The following is a 13370-nucleotide window of genomic DNA, read 5'->3' on the forward strand; positions in this document are numbered from 1 at the left end:
ATTTTCTATAGAAATAAACTTTTGACAAAATTTCCTATAGAAATAAAAACTTGGTAGATTATTTTTGGCTCGAGTGGCAACCATGATTATGAACCGAATAAAATTTGAACAAAATTTTCTATAGAAATAAAATTTTGACAAAATTTTCTATAGAAATAAAATTTTGACAATGATGAAAATTTTATTATGAACCGAAAAAAATTTTAACAAAATTTTCTCTAGAAATAAAATTTTAACAAAATTTTCTATAGAAATAAAATTTTGACAAAATTTTCTATAGAAATAAAATTTTGACAAAATTTTCTATAGAAATAAAATTTTGGTAGATTATTTTTGGCTCTAGTGGCAACCATGATTATGAACCGATATGGACCAATTTTTGTGTGATTGGACCAATTTTGGTATGGTTGTCAGCGACCATATACTATCACCACGTTCCTAATTTTAACCGGATCGGATGAATTTTGCTCCTCCAAGAGGCTCCGGAGGTCAAATCTGGAGAACGTTTTATATGGGGCTATATATAATTATGGGCCGATATGGACCAATTGTGGCACCGTTGTTAAAGATCATATACTAACACCATGTTCCAAATTACAACCAGATTGGATGAAATTTTCTTCTCTTGGATACTTCGCAAGCCAAATCTGGGGATCGGTTTATATGGGGGCTATATATAATTATAAACCGATGAGGACCAATTTTTGCTTGGTTTTAGAGACCATATACCAACATCATGTACCAAATTTCAGGTGGATCGGATGAAATTTGTTTCTTTTTGGCGCACCGCAACCCAAATCTGGGGATCGGTTTATATGGGCGCTATATATAATTATGGACCAATGTGGACCAATTTTTGCACGGTTGCTAGAGACCATATACCAATACCATGTACCAAATTTAAGCCGGATCGGATGCAATTTGCTTCTCTTTGAGGCTTCGCAAGCCAAATCTGGAGATCGGTTTATATGGGGTCTATATATAATTATGGACCGATGTGGACCAATTTTTGCATGGTTGTTAGAGACCATATGCCAACATCATGTACCAAATTTCAGCCGGATCGGATGAAATTTGCTTCTCTTTGAGGCTCCGCAAGCCAAATCTGGGGATCGGTTTATATGGGGGCTATATATAATTATGGACCGATGTGGACCAATTTCTGCATGGTTGTTAGAGACCATATACCAACACCATGTACCAAATTTCAGGCGGATCGAATGAAATTTGCTTCTCTTTTAGGCTCCGCCAGCCAAATCTGGGGATCGGTTTATATGGGGGCTATATATAATTATGGACCGATGTGGACCAATTTTTGCATGGTTGTTAGAGACCATATACAAACACCATGTACTAAATTTCAGGCGGATCGGATGAAATATGCTTCTGTTAGAGGCTCCACAAGCCAAATCTGAGGGTCCCTTTATATGGGGGCTATACGTAAAAGTGGACCGATATGGCCCATTTGCAATACCATCCGACCTACATCGATAACAACTACTTGTGCCAAGTTTCAAGTCGATAGCTTGTTTCGTTCGGAAGTTAGCGTGATTTCAACAGACGGACGGACGGACGGACGGACGGACGGACGGACGGACGGACGGACATGCTTAGATCGACTCAGAATTTCACCACGACCCAGAATATATATACTTTATGGGGTCTTAGAGCAATATTTCGATGTGTTACAAACGGAATGACAAAGTTAATATACCCCCATCCTATGATGGAGGGTATAAAAAAATTAAATGACCGAAAGCGGGCTCGATCCCCCAACCTTATGGTTGGAAGTCGTGAGTGCTCCCACTGGGCTATCAACTGATTTTTGATTGATTGGCAAAATAACTACGTGAGCGTTGGGTGACTTTTGATCGTGGTTACATGTAAAAGTTATTCACCTACACACCAAACATCAATATTAGGAGAAAATTCCCCTTCTTGGTGACTTTGCAAAATAATGATTTTTGTTGCAAAACTTAAACCAGTGTTTTGATGGTTGGTAATGCCGGGAATATGTATAGGAAAAGGAAATAAATGACTTACTACTTATTGGTTCCAACGATGAAGGATCCTTCATGGGATATCCGGTAAATCACTAAATTTTTGAATTTTAATTATATTGGTGTTGTTGGTGTTGTTGGTGTCGTAAATGTTGAAATATAATTGTATTTAATTGTCTTTGTGGGTTTTGGTTGATCTTAACTAATTAATTTACGACCGATTTTCACTCACATACATACGAAACCGAAACGATTTAAAAACACGATATCTGCATATTTACAACTCTTTAACTAAAAAAAATTAAAATAACTACTTTTAAACTAAAACTTTCCGGATTCAATTCAAATTTAATGTCTTTGTTTTTCTTTAAACCGGACAGCAAAAAAACTATAAAAACTGTAGCGAACACTTTTCTTTTCACACAATCACTCCACAATATTCGTGGTTCGATCTGGACCAGCCAATAAATCTATGGTATCCTCAGGAGAAAATAATAAAGATCATATAGGGGTCAATTCGGAAAATGTTGCGGGTTTTTCGCTGAGGGTTGCCCGTACCCATGCAGAGTGCTTCCAAGTCGGATATGCCCAAGGAAAATTCAAAAAATAGGATGCCTAAAACACAAATAAGGTTTCCAAAAATAAGCATCGAGCTTGGATGGGACGAAACCAATACATGTATATTACCTTTTAGCGAAATAAAACAGCTTATGGTTTTCCTGCGCTCCTGGTATGGAAAAATGGTAAACCCGGTAAAATCAGGATAATTTTGTCCTGGCCCAAATCACAGGCGGGTGAAATGACTATTGGAGTCCAAAATACAGGAGAAATGCCACCGAATATCCTCTGGGAAAATCCAAAAACCAAGGAATGTCCACAAATAGAAGAAATTTCGTCCAAATCCAATTTATCTCGTCCTAATTAATAACATACAAGTTTTCAATCCAAAGAACAAAGCACAGTCAATTCTTTTATTTTCATACTTACAAAATGAAAATACAAATTTTTAGTTCAGGATACAAAAAATTTAAATGTTCGCTGCGCTGTCCGATTTCAAATTGAACAATTGACGAGATAAACTGAGAATTCGGGCAAAAGAACTCCTATTTATAGCAAGAGAACGCAATGGAAAGCCAGCGTTAGTAGGCTGAATTTTTCCAAAAAAAATGTTGGAAAATTCCTGCTATTTCGAAAATGGCATGAATACCCACAAACCCCAAAAAAAAGAAAAACATATTCAAGAAACGCGATCAATAAATCAAGCTAGCAATTCTAGCGTTATCAATAGAGGGAATCACTATGAAAATAGTCAAGTCGTCCTTCAAGCTTTCGATAGCCCAGTGGGCAACACCTTCGACTATGGTCACACACGCCCAGGTTCGGATCCTGGCAAAAACTCATTTTAGGATACTATTTTTTTATTTTATTTTATTTTATTTTATTTTACTTTATTTCATTTTATTTTATTTTATTTCATTTCCCCGAAAATATACTTAATTTACATCTATCTCATTCTGTAACACTACCTTCAACCTGCGTCTACCATATCGTAGACTAAGTTTTAAGTACTATTCAAATCCAAGCTTTATTTATGAAATCATAAAACCAATATTATAACCAAATTATTCGAATTACATGAAAGTGTAACAAAATGAATCCAAGTGCTACAAGCGACCCTACAATTCCCCCCCGCTAAAATCAGGTTTGGGGATCCGGAGGAGACACAAAGCTGATCCCGCTTGTAGCAAGAGGGATCAAATGAATCCAAAATTAAAACTATTGCCTTATATCTTTTGCATGATAAATACCAATTGCACGACCGTTCAAGTCTTCTAACTCATAGTAAACGTTGCCAATTTTCTTCCTTATTCTGGCCTTCAGGAAAGGTGGAGCCAATTTTGCATTATACCCCTTTTCAAAGTTGCTTTGTTTGAAATTCCTCCTATATACCTCCTGACCTTCTACGTAATTCACCACTCTGGAACGCAAGTTATACTGCCTCTCGTTTTGCTCCTGCCTTTTTGCCATATTCCTAGAGGCATTCTTTCTAACAATATCCAAAGTATCATCCCTATCATAGCGAACACCACGATCCTCTAGCATTTCAAGCCTTCGCAAAAGGGAGTATGTCTTACCATTTGTGATCATATTCTGACCAAAAGCCATATAATATGGTGAGCTACCAATGGATGTGTGAAACGAAGATCGCAGAGAACAACTGATGCTGCTAAGGTATTCATCCCAAGAGCTATGGTCGTGCTTAAGGTAGGATCTAATCGCAGCTAGTACGGAACGATTCACTCGCTCCGAAGCATTAGCTTGGGGCGAATGCACCGCAGTACAAACATGATTGACACCATACGTTCCCATTAACTTCGCAAACTGAGAAGATTTAAATTGTGACCCGTTGTCGGATACAACAGTTTCGGGGGTACCAAAAGTGTGAAACAATTCTTGCTCCATATATTTAACGACAACTTTCGCAGTGAACTTCTTCACAGGCTTCAGAAAACAAAATTTACTGAAATGATCGACAACAATAAAAATTCCAATATTCCCTGCCTTGGAACGTGGGTAAGGACCGAGGAAATCAACGTATAATTTTTGGAAAAATCTGAATGTCTCGCTAGTCTTCCCCATGGGTGGTCGCATAGTAAAATTGGGATGTTTCGTACTCTTGCAAATCTCACACGAGTTAATGTACTCGCGAACATCGTTCACCAGATTAGGCCAAAAATAAAAACGACGAATCCTCTCCAAGGTCTTGTTTATACCGCAGTGGGACGAAAGTGGACTATCATGTGCCTTCCTAAGAAGCTCCAAAACTAACTCTTTGGGAACCCATAGTTTCCAAGCGAAATCATCTCGCAATTGATCTCCGGTGCAGTGTTCCGTCCGTCTGTAAAGAAAGCCATCGACTATCTTTAAATCTGGCGTCTTGTCAATTGTCTTACCAACTCTATCTAGTAAATCCAAATATTGTTGGCTTTTGAAATGTTCGGAATTCAAATCCACGAAAACTCCAGTCCTGTCTACATCGGACAATTCGAATATCTCGAGTTCGGACAAATCCTCACAGTTAGTACGCGAAAGTGCATCAGGAACTATATTTCTCGAACCTTTACGGTGTTCAATCTTAAACTTAAACCCTTGAAGCTTTAATGCCCATCGTGCCAACCTTGAATTGAGATCTGTTTGGGACATGAGCCACTTCAGTGAAGCGTGATCGGTCACTATAGTAAACTCATGTCCTTCCACATAAGCTCTAAATTTTTTTATGCTTAGCACAGCAGCTAAACATTCCTGTTCGGTGACTGTATATTTGCGTTGGGCTTGGTTCAGTTTCTTTGACATAAAGGCAATAGGAACTTCATCACCCTCCGCTGATTTTTGCACCAAAACGCCTCCTATACCAGTACTGCTAGCATCGCAATGAATATAAAATGGTTGCGAAAAATCTGGACTATGCAGCACTGGGGCGGTCGACATTATGGACTTTAATTCTTCAAAAGCTTTTTGAGCTTCTTCATTCCATACAAATTTCCTGTTAGCCTTTTGTAAATCCGCTAAAGGACTAGTAACCGACGCGTAATTCCTGATAAACTTTCGGTACCAACCAGACATACCCAAAAATCGTCTAAGTTGCTTAACAGACCGAGGTGTCGGGAAATCAACAATCGCTGAAACTTTCTCTGGATCTGTCTGAATAACCCCATGTCCAATAAGGTGACCAAGATAACGAACTTCAGGAACACAAAATTTCGACTTTTCAATATTAATTGTCAACCCTGCACTTTTGATCTGTTGCGAGATAATTAGCAAAACCTCCAAATGACGATCGAAAGAATCGGATACTATTAACAAATCGTCCAGATAGACAAACACCTCCGTTCGCAAATTCGCCGGTACCACCTTGTCCATCAGCCGTGACATGGTCTGAGGAGCATTGCATAAGCCAAAAGGCATAACTTTAAATTGATACAAGGGGCGGCCAGGAACGGTAAATGCTGTCTTATCTTTCGACGATTTGTTAAGAGGAATTTGCCAGAAGGCGTCCTTAAGGTCCAAGCTCGTTATGTACTCAGCACGAGGAAGTCGACTCAAAATGCCGTCAATATTGGGCAGAGGATAAGCATCCTTGACGGTAACTGAATTTACTTTCCGGCTGTCCAAACAGAGTCGAACTTTCCCCGGCTTGCGTACTAGAACCATGGGAGAAGACCACGCGCTATCTGACTCCTCTATGATGTCCATTGCTAGCATCCGATCAATCTCGTCATAAATTAGTTTCTCCATAGCAGGCGAAACGGGAAAATGGCGTTGCTTGATCGGCGTAGCATTACCTACATCAATCGTGTGAGAAATAACAGAGGTACGACCAAGTCCTTGCCTCGCAAACGATGGTATCATATCAACCACAGCCTGTAAACGACGTTTATCTAAATCTGACAATGGCTGTTGAATAGAAATCTCAGAAACCTGATTTGGACTAGGTTGCAAAACTAAAGAAGATAGTAAATCGGGCGGCAATAAATTAAACATTTTCCAGAAATCCATACCTAAATATAGATTCTGAGACAAATCCGGTACAATATAAAGGGAAATAGCTTTCGAAACCCCTTTAAATTCAATATCAGTATCCACTTTGCCCAGAACAGTAATACCCTTCCCATCTGCGGTATGAACAAACGTCCTAAATCTCCTAAAATCCCGTTTAGAATCCAAAAATTCTTTAGCAGCATCAGATCCCAAACAGCTGCAGTTGCACCCGTGTCCAATAAACCACTAATAGTCCTACCAAAAAGTACAACAGGAGCATATGGCCTAACATCATCGTGTTTATCAGAACCCACAGACAGAAGTTCCCTACGCGTATGTTTAATAACATTCCAGAAATCACGCATACGCTCCGTAGAACGAGATTGCTTTTTAGTGAGTGGTGAATTGTTAAAAATCTCAGCCCGTTTAGCCTCATACTCAGCTAAACGTACATGGAAAGGCTTAAAGTAAGTCGGTGGATGTTTCCCAACTTCACCCCTTTTAGGTGAAAATCGATTAAAATTGGTCAAATCACAAGAAACATAATCGGTATTAACTTGATTATTAGCATCAGTTAAAATAGAATTTGTCGATATAATTGGTTTTAAAATTTTTACTGGGGAAATAGAAATCGGAAAATCAGTTCCAGTATTCGGTCGTATAATTGGATCTTCAACATAAAAAGATTTTAATGCTCGATGATTTCGTCAGTTTGCGTGCACTTTTCAGCGCACTGGGCTGGCCGTTTTTTGGATTACAGGTGGAACAATTAGGTTTATAAATATTTGGAGCACCACATCCAAAGCAAAATATAGACCGATCTTCCAGACAATCCTGGTAACGGTGGCCACTTTTACGGCAATTCCAACAAACTAATGAAATAGCGGATATTTCATCAAAATCCCCTAAAAGATTATCTGAATCTGCCAATAATTCATGAACGTTCTTACGAAAATTTGTCGGTTTTGACGGAAAATGTCTCTTACTAATATCCTGTAAAAAAAATTCTCTACGACGGCATATATCCCTCAAATGCGCTATGGAATCAATCCGAACATTGAGTATCTCATGCTGAATTTCCGGTAAAAGATTTCGCCTAAGAATTTCGACAAGAACCTTCTCGTCTAAAGGCTGAGACAACCTGTCACTAATATTGACAATGGCCTCGTAGAACGAATCAAAACTCTCATTCGACATTTGCTTCCGATCACGAATCTGCTCTCTCCAATCAACATCAGTACGAGAGTCTTTATATTGGGTTTTCAAAGCCGAACATAAACTAGACCAACGAATAGTTGAAACAGACTTATGGTATCTCCAGTACCACTCGCTAGCCTTTGCCTCAAATAATGTAGAAATATGTTAGCAAAGCAATTCGAAATTTCCTCCAAGGGTTTCCCTAGTCAAAGCCTCTACTCTATAGAGAAAATTTTCAATAGACATCCCATTTCGGTCACCAGAAAACTTGAGTTTCCAGTTACTAATAATGTGACCAACTTTATCAGGCCGAATAGACGAAGCCAAACTCGGGGTATTAGAAACATCTGAGCCGGCCAGATTTCGAGCTGGCAAATTTGACAACCGGTTCGTATCATTTGGTATTCCTAACAATTGTTCCAAAGTTTGAACTGATAAAGGATCCGCAGGAGAAGTATTAGCAGGCCGAGAAATCGACGCAACAGGTGACGAAATTTGATTTGTGTGAGGGGGTTGATTAAATCGACTTAAACTGGACTGAATGCTTGAATCAATCATTCTAGCTAATTGTTCTGTAATTCGGTTCATCATCTCTTCCTGTTGAGCATTTACAGCAGCAGTAATCAAGCTACGAATATTTTCCTGATCAACTGTACGATTCATCACCGGAGACTGAGTGTCCCCCACGCCTAATGTTTCCTGGACAACAGATCTCTCTTGACCCTGATTTTGTGACGGCGGTGAAGTTTCGCCAGCAGCCTGTAAACCTACTCGACTGGTATCGAAATCTAGAGCTCTCTGCGATTGAAGACGAGTCATCATAGGCGAAGGTTGGTTAGCTACAGTTATTATCACACCACAGGAAGGGCAATTTTTATTTTTCTTAATATATTTAGCAAGACACGACTTGTGAAAAGTATGTGAACAAGATGAAGCAATGCCATAAAGTGGACTAGTAATCAAATGATTACAAAGTGGACATTCAGATCCAGTAGGCAATGACAAATTTTCCGTATCTTGCGACATTCCAAAAGAAACAAAATAAAACCTTAAAAAAAATAAATCCGGAACAAAATACAATTACAAAATAACCTAAATTTCAAATTCCAAAAAAAAAATTAAAATCCCAACAAAATTCTTATAAACACCTAATAATAATAAATAATATTAGCAGTGAGTGGTAGAATAATTACGATAGATACTCAACAGTATCGACAGGGAAAAAAATAACCAATATCATAAAATTTGAAATCCATCACTGGTGATGGGTTGAGAATTATTCTGCATCGAAAATTCCTTAAAAATAGAAGAAAATTAAAAGAAAAGCCATAGACGGTACTAAATTGTCAAAAATTCCAATTAAGTAATTTCCTGTCTTGCTTAAAACAGTTATTAGAAGAGAATCATGTTTACCAAAAACTATGTAAACGGTTTGCTACTAGCCTAATGTATCCAATAACAAAAATCCTGAAAACTAGCTCTTTTAAAAACATAAAACCAAAAACGATGAGGGTACTATAAATGTTATCACAAACGAAGACGGTTTGCCATTAGCCATATAAAATCCAATAACAACTATTCCAGAATTCGTCAATGAAAAGATCTATAACACAAAAATATAGAGTATAAGATATAATAGATCGGTTTGAGCACAAAGTCTGAAAAGTTACAAGCCAAAAATTACGACAATCTATCACACCTATACAAATGGTGAAAAAAATAGTTAAAAAGAAAAATAGAATGAAAGGAGAAAAAAAATCTAGGTGAAGCCACACGAAATATTTTGAATTATATTCAAAGATGGAAAAAAAATAATTTAAAAAAATTTAAAACTGTGTTGGCCACACACGTTGGGCGCCATAAATAATAAATTATCTGTAGCATACAACGTTCTAGGAATTCCTAATAGTGGCAAGTCTGCTCTGAACCAATATGTAGTGGCACGCATCTGGTATCCGGCCTCTGCTCGTCGGCTATCGGTGGGGTTCAAACTTAACTACCAGGTTCAGTATGTGCCAAAAAAAACCACAGGATAACTATTACTTAAAATATGCGTGCGATAAAATAAGATGGATAGGATAGAAAGAATCGGGAAAAATTAAGAAAACTCGATGCTAAGCAGATGTGTGGATGTTGACATCTGATATTACCCCTCCCAACCTTGACCATGAGCCGTATGCAATGAATTTATACATGGTCCCAAACAACCTTCAACCCATCTCCCAGTTAGGAAATCAAAAATATATATTTAGTGCTCCATAATTATTTATTCAACCGAATAATTCATAGAAAACATTTCATCTTAAAATCAAGACAACTTGCAAAGAAATTCAATTAATATTTCGAAATAATCCAAAAGCATTTAATACGTAACGAAATTTGTAAACAAAAAAAAAAAATACTGAATTATACCAATACAAAATTCCCTTAACACTAATCATTATATTCCTAATATTTCATTTTATCCCAAAAAAATGCAAATGCAAAGCAAAACAAGTATATACGGCCGTAAGTTCGGCCAGGCCGAAGCTTATGTACCCTCCATCATGGATTGCGTAGAAACTTCTTCTAAACACTGCCATCCACAATCGAATTACTTAAGTTGCGGTAACGCTTGCCGATGGCAAGGTATCTTAAAACCTCCTAACACCATCTTCTAAATTGTATGTAAGTCCATACGTGTTATATATTAAATCAAAAAAGATCGATCCAATACGTATTTAATTCAGTTTGACAAAGTAGACATACAATTTTGACAAAATTTTCTACAGAAATAAAATTTTAACAAAATTTTCTATAGAAATAAAGTTTTCACAAAATTTTCTATAGAAATAAAAATTTTGACAAAATTTTCTATAGAAAGAAAATTTTGACAAAAATTTCTACAGAAATAAAATTTTAACAAAATTTTCTATAGAAATAAACTTTTGACAAAATTTCCTATAGAAATAAAAACTTGGTAGATTATTTTTGGCTCGAGTGGCAACCATGATTATGAACCGAATAAAATTTGAACAAAATTTTCTATAGAAATAAAATTTTGACAAAATTTTCTATAGAAATAAAATTTTGACAATGATGAAAATTTTATTATGAACCGAAAAAAATTTTAACAAAATTTTCTCTAGAAATAAAATTTTAACAAAATTTTCTATAGAAATAAAATTTTGACAAAATTTTCTATAGAAATAAAATTTTGACAAAATTTTCTATAGAAATAAAATTTTGGTAGATTATTTTTGGCTCTAGTGGCAACCATGATTATGAACCGATATGGACCAATTTTTGTGTGATTGGACCAATTTTGGTATGGTTGTCAGCGACCATATACTATCACCACGTTCCTAATTTTAACCGGATCGGATGAATTTTGCTCCTCCAAGAGGCTCCGGAGGTCAAATCTGGAGAACGTTTTATATGGGGCTATATATAATTATGGGCCGATATGGACCAATTGTGGCACCGTTGTTAAAGATCATATACTAACACCATGTTCCAAATTACAACCAGATTGGATGAAATTTTCTTCTCTTGGATACTTCGCAAGCCAAATCTGGGGATCGGTTTATATGGGGGCTATATATAATTATAAACCGATGAGGACCAATTTTTGCTTGGTTTTAGAGACCATATACCAACATCATGTACCAAATTTCAGGTGGATCGGATGAAATTTGTTTCTTTTTGGCGCACCGCAACCCAAATCTGGGGATCGGTTTATATGGGCGCTATATATAATTATGGACCAATGTGGACCAATTTTTGCACGGTTGCTAGAGACCATATACCAATACCATGTACCAAATTTAAGCCGGATCGGATGCAATTTGCTTCTCTTTGAGGCTTCGCAAGCCAAATCTGGAGATCGGTTTATATGGGGTCTATATATAATTATGGACCGATGTGGACCAATTTTTGCATGGTTGTTAGAGACCATATGCCAACATCATGTACCAAATTTCAGCCGGATCGGATGAAATTTGCTTCTCTTTGAGGCTCCGCAAGCCAAATCTGGGGATCGGTTTATATGGGGGCTATATATAATTATGGACCGATGTGGACCAATTTCTGCATGGTTGTTAGAGACCATATACCAACACCATGTACCAAATTTCAGGCGGATCGAATGAAATTTGCTTCTCTTTTAGGCTCCGCCAGCCAAATCTGGGGATCGGTTTATATGGGGGCTATATATAATTATGGACCGATGTGGACCAATTTTTGCATGGTTGTTAGAGACCATATACAAACACCATGTACTAAATTTCAGGCGGATCGGATGAAATATGCTTCTGTTAGAGGCTCCACAAGCCAAATCTGAGGGTCCCTTTATATGGGGGCTATACGTAAAAGTGGACCGATATGGCCCATTTGCAATACCATCCGACCTACATCGATAACAACTACTTGTGCCAAGTTTCAAGTCGATAGCTTGTTTCGTTCGGAAGTTAGCGTGATTTCAACAGACGGACGGACGGACGGACGGACGGACGGACGGACGGACGGACGGACGGACGGACATGCTTAGATCGACTCAGAATTTCACCACGACCCAGAATATATATACTTTATGGGGTCTTAGAGCAATATTTCGATGTGTTACAAACGGAATGACAAAGTTAATATACCCCCATCCTATGATGGAGGGTATAAAAAAAAAAAAGAATAATAAACTATTGATATGCAGAGATCGGTTATTTCACGAGTAATTACAGAAACAAAATAGCTGAAAAAGAATATATCCAGTTCGGATATCATGGTATATATATAAATATGTATATGTATATGAGTGGTTAAATATATTTGTACCGCGAAAAGTCCAATAATATTCAAAGATAAACCGAAATAATATTTAATAACAAAAAAAAAGGAAATTAAACCAAAACAGATTTAAATTAATTTTTAACTTTTACTTTTACTAATTTTTAGGTTTTCCGAAATTTAAAATAATAAAAAAACGGAAAAAATCAAGTTTAAGCAAAATATAAAATTATTTTTTCAACACGATAGGATTCGATAGCAAAACCCTCTCTCACACTAGGGCTTAGGATCAAGATATTGAATCTCAATTTCCAAGATACGCGTTATTTTAAATTGTCGAATCATAAAAAAACGAGAAAACCGAAAATTAAAGAAAATTAATTTTCACTCAACTGAGCCGGGATTCGATAGTGTGGCTTTATACGTCCATACAACAACAACAATACAAGATACACTTTACATATAATCAAAATCAAAACTTTGTCACCATTATCGAGATCTTATATCAATCACTGCTATTTTTACTTTCAAAATCATATATAACAATTTTTAATAAGATAAAAAATGCGTTACTTTGCACAAAAGAAAAAAAATCACATCACCCAAACCGGGCTCGAACCTACGACCTCACGATCGCAAGCCGCGAGTCTTACCACTAAGCTAGCTAATGACTTATGGGTGGTTGGCCAAATGCACAATTATAATGAGTGGCAAATACTGTTTTTAATTACACTATAATATATATTCACCACACCATCATAAAAGTCAATAATAAATAATATTTGATTTTATAAAATAAAAAAAAAAAGTATTAATTTTATTAATTAACAAAAACAACATAATAAAAAAAATAAAACCAAGATGAAATTAAAA

At 36.7% G+C, this 13370-nt stretch overlaps 1 long non-coding RNA gene across 1 annotated transcript; it reads right to left on the bottom strand.

Moving 5' to 3' along the window:
- Window positions 1-2337: 2337 nt before the first annotated feature.
- LOC142224078 (uncharacterized) lies at window positions 2338-3063 on the bottom strand. The gene is made up of 3 exons (XR_012719022.1): window positions 2988-3063; window positions 2688-2917; window positions 2338-2615 (listed from the first exon to the last, which is right to left on the bottom strand). It is a non-coding gene; the product is annotated as an uncharacterized LOC142224078 (long non-coding RNA).
- Window positions 3064-13370: the final 10307 nt, after the last annotated feature.

This window comes from Haematobia irritans, chromosome 2, assembly GCF_050003625.1.
Source record: "Haematobia irritans isolate KBUSLIRL chromosome 2, ASM5000362v1, whole genome shotgun sequence".
In the NCBI taxonomy this organism is placed as follows: Eukaryota; Metazoa; Arthropoda; class Insecta; order Diptera; family Muscidae; genus Haematobia; species Haematobia irritans.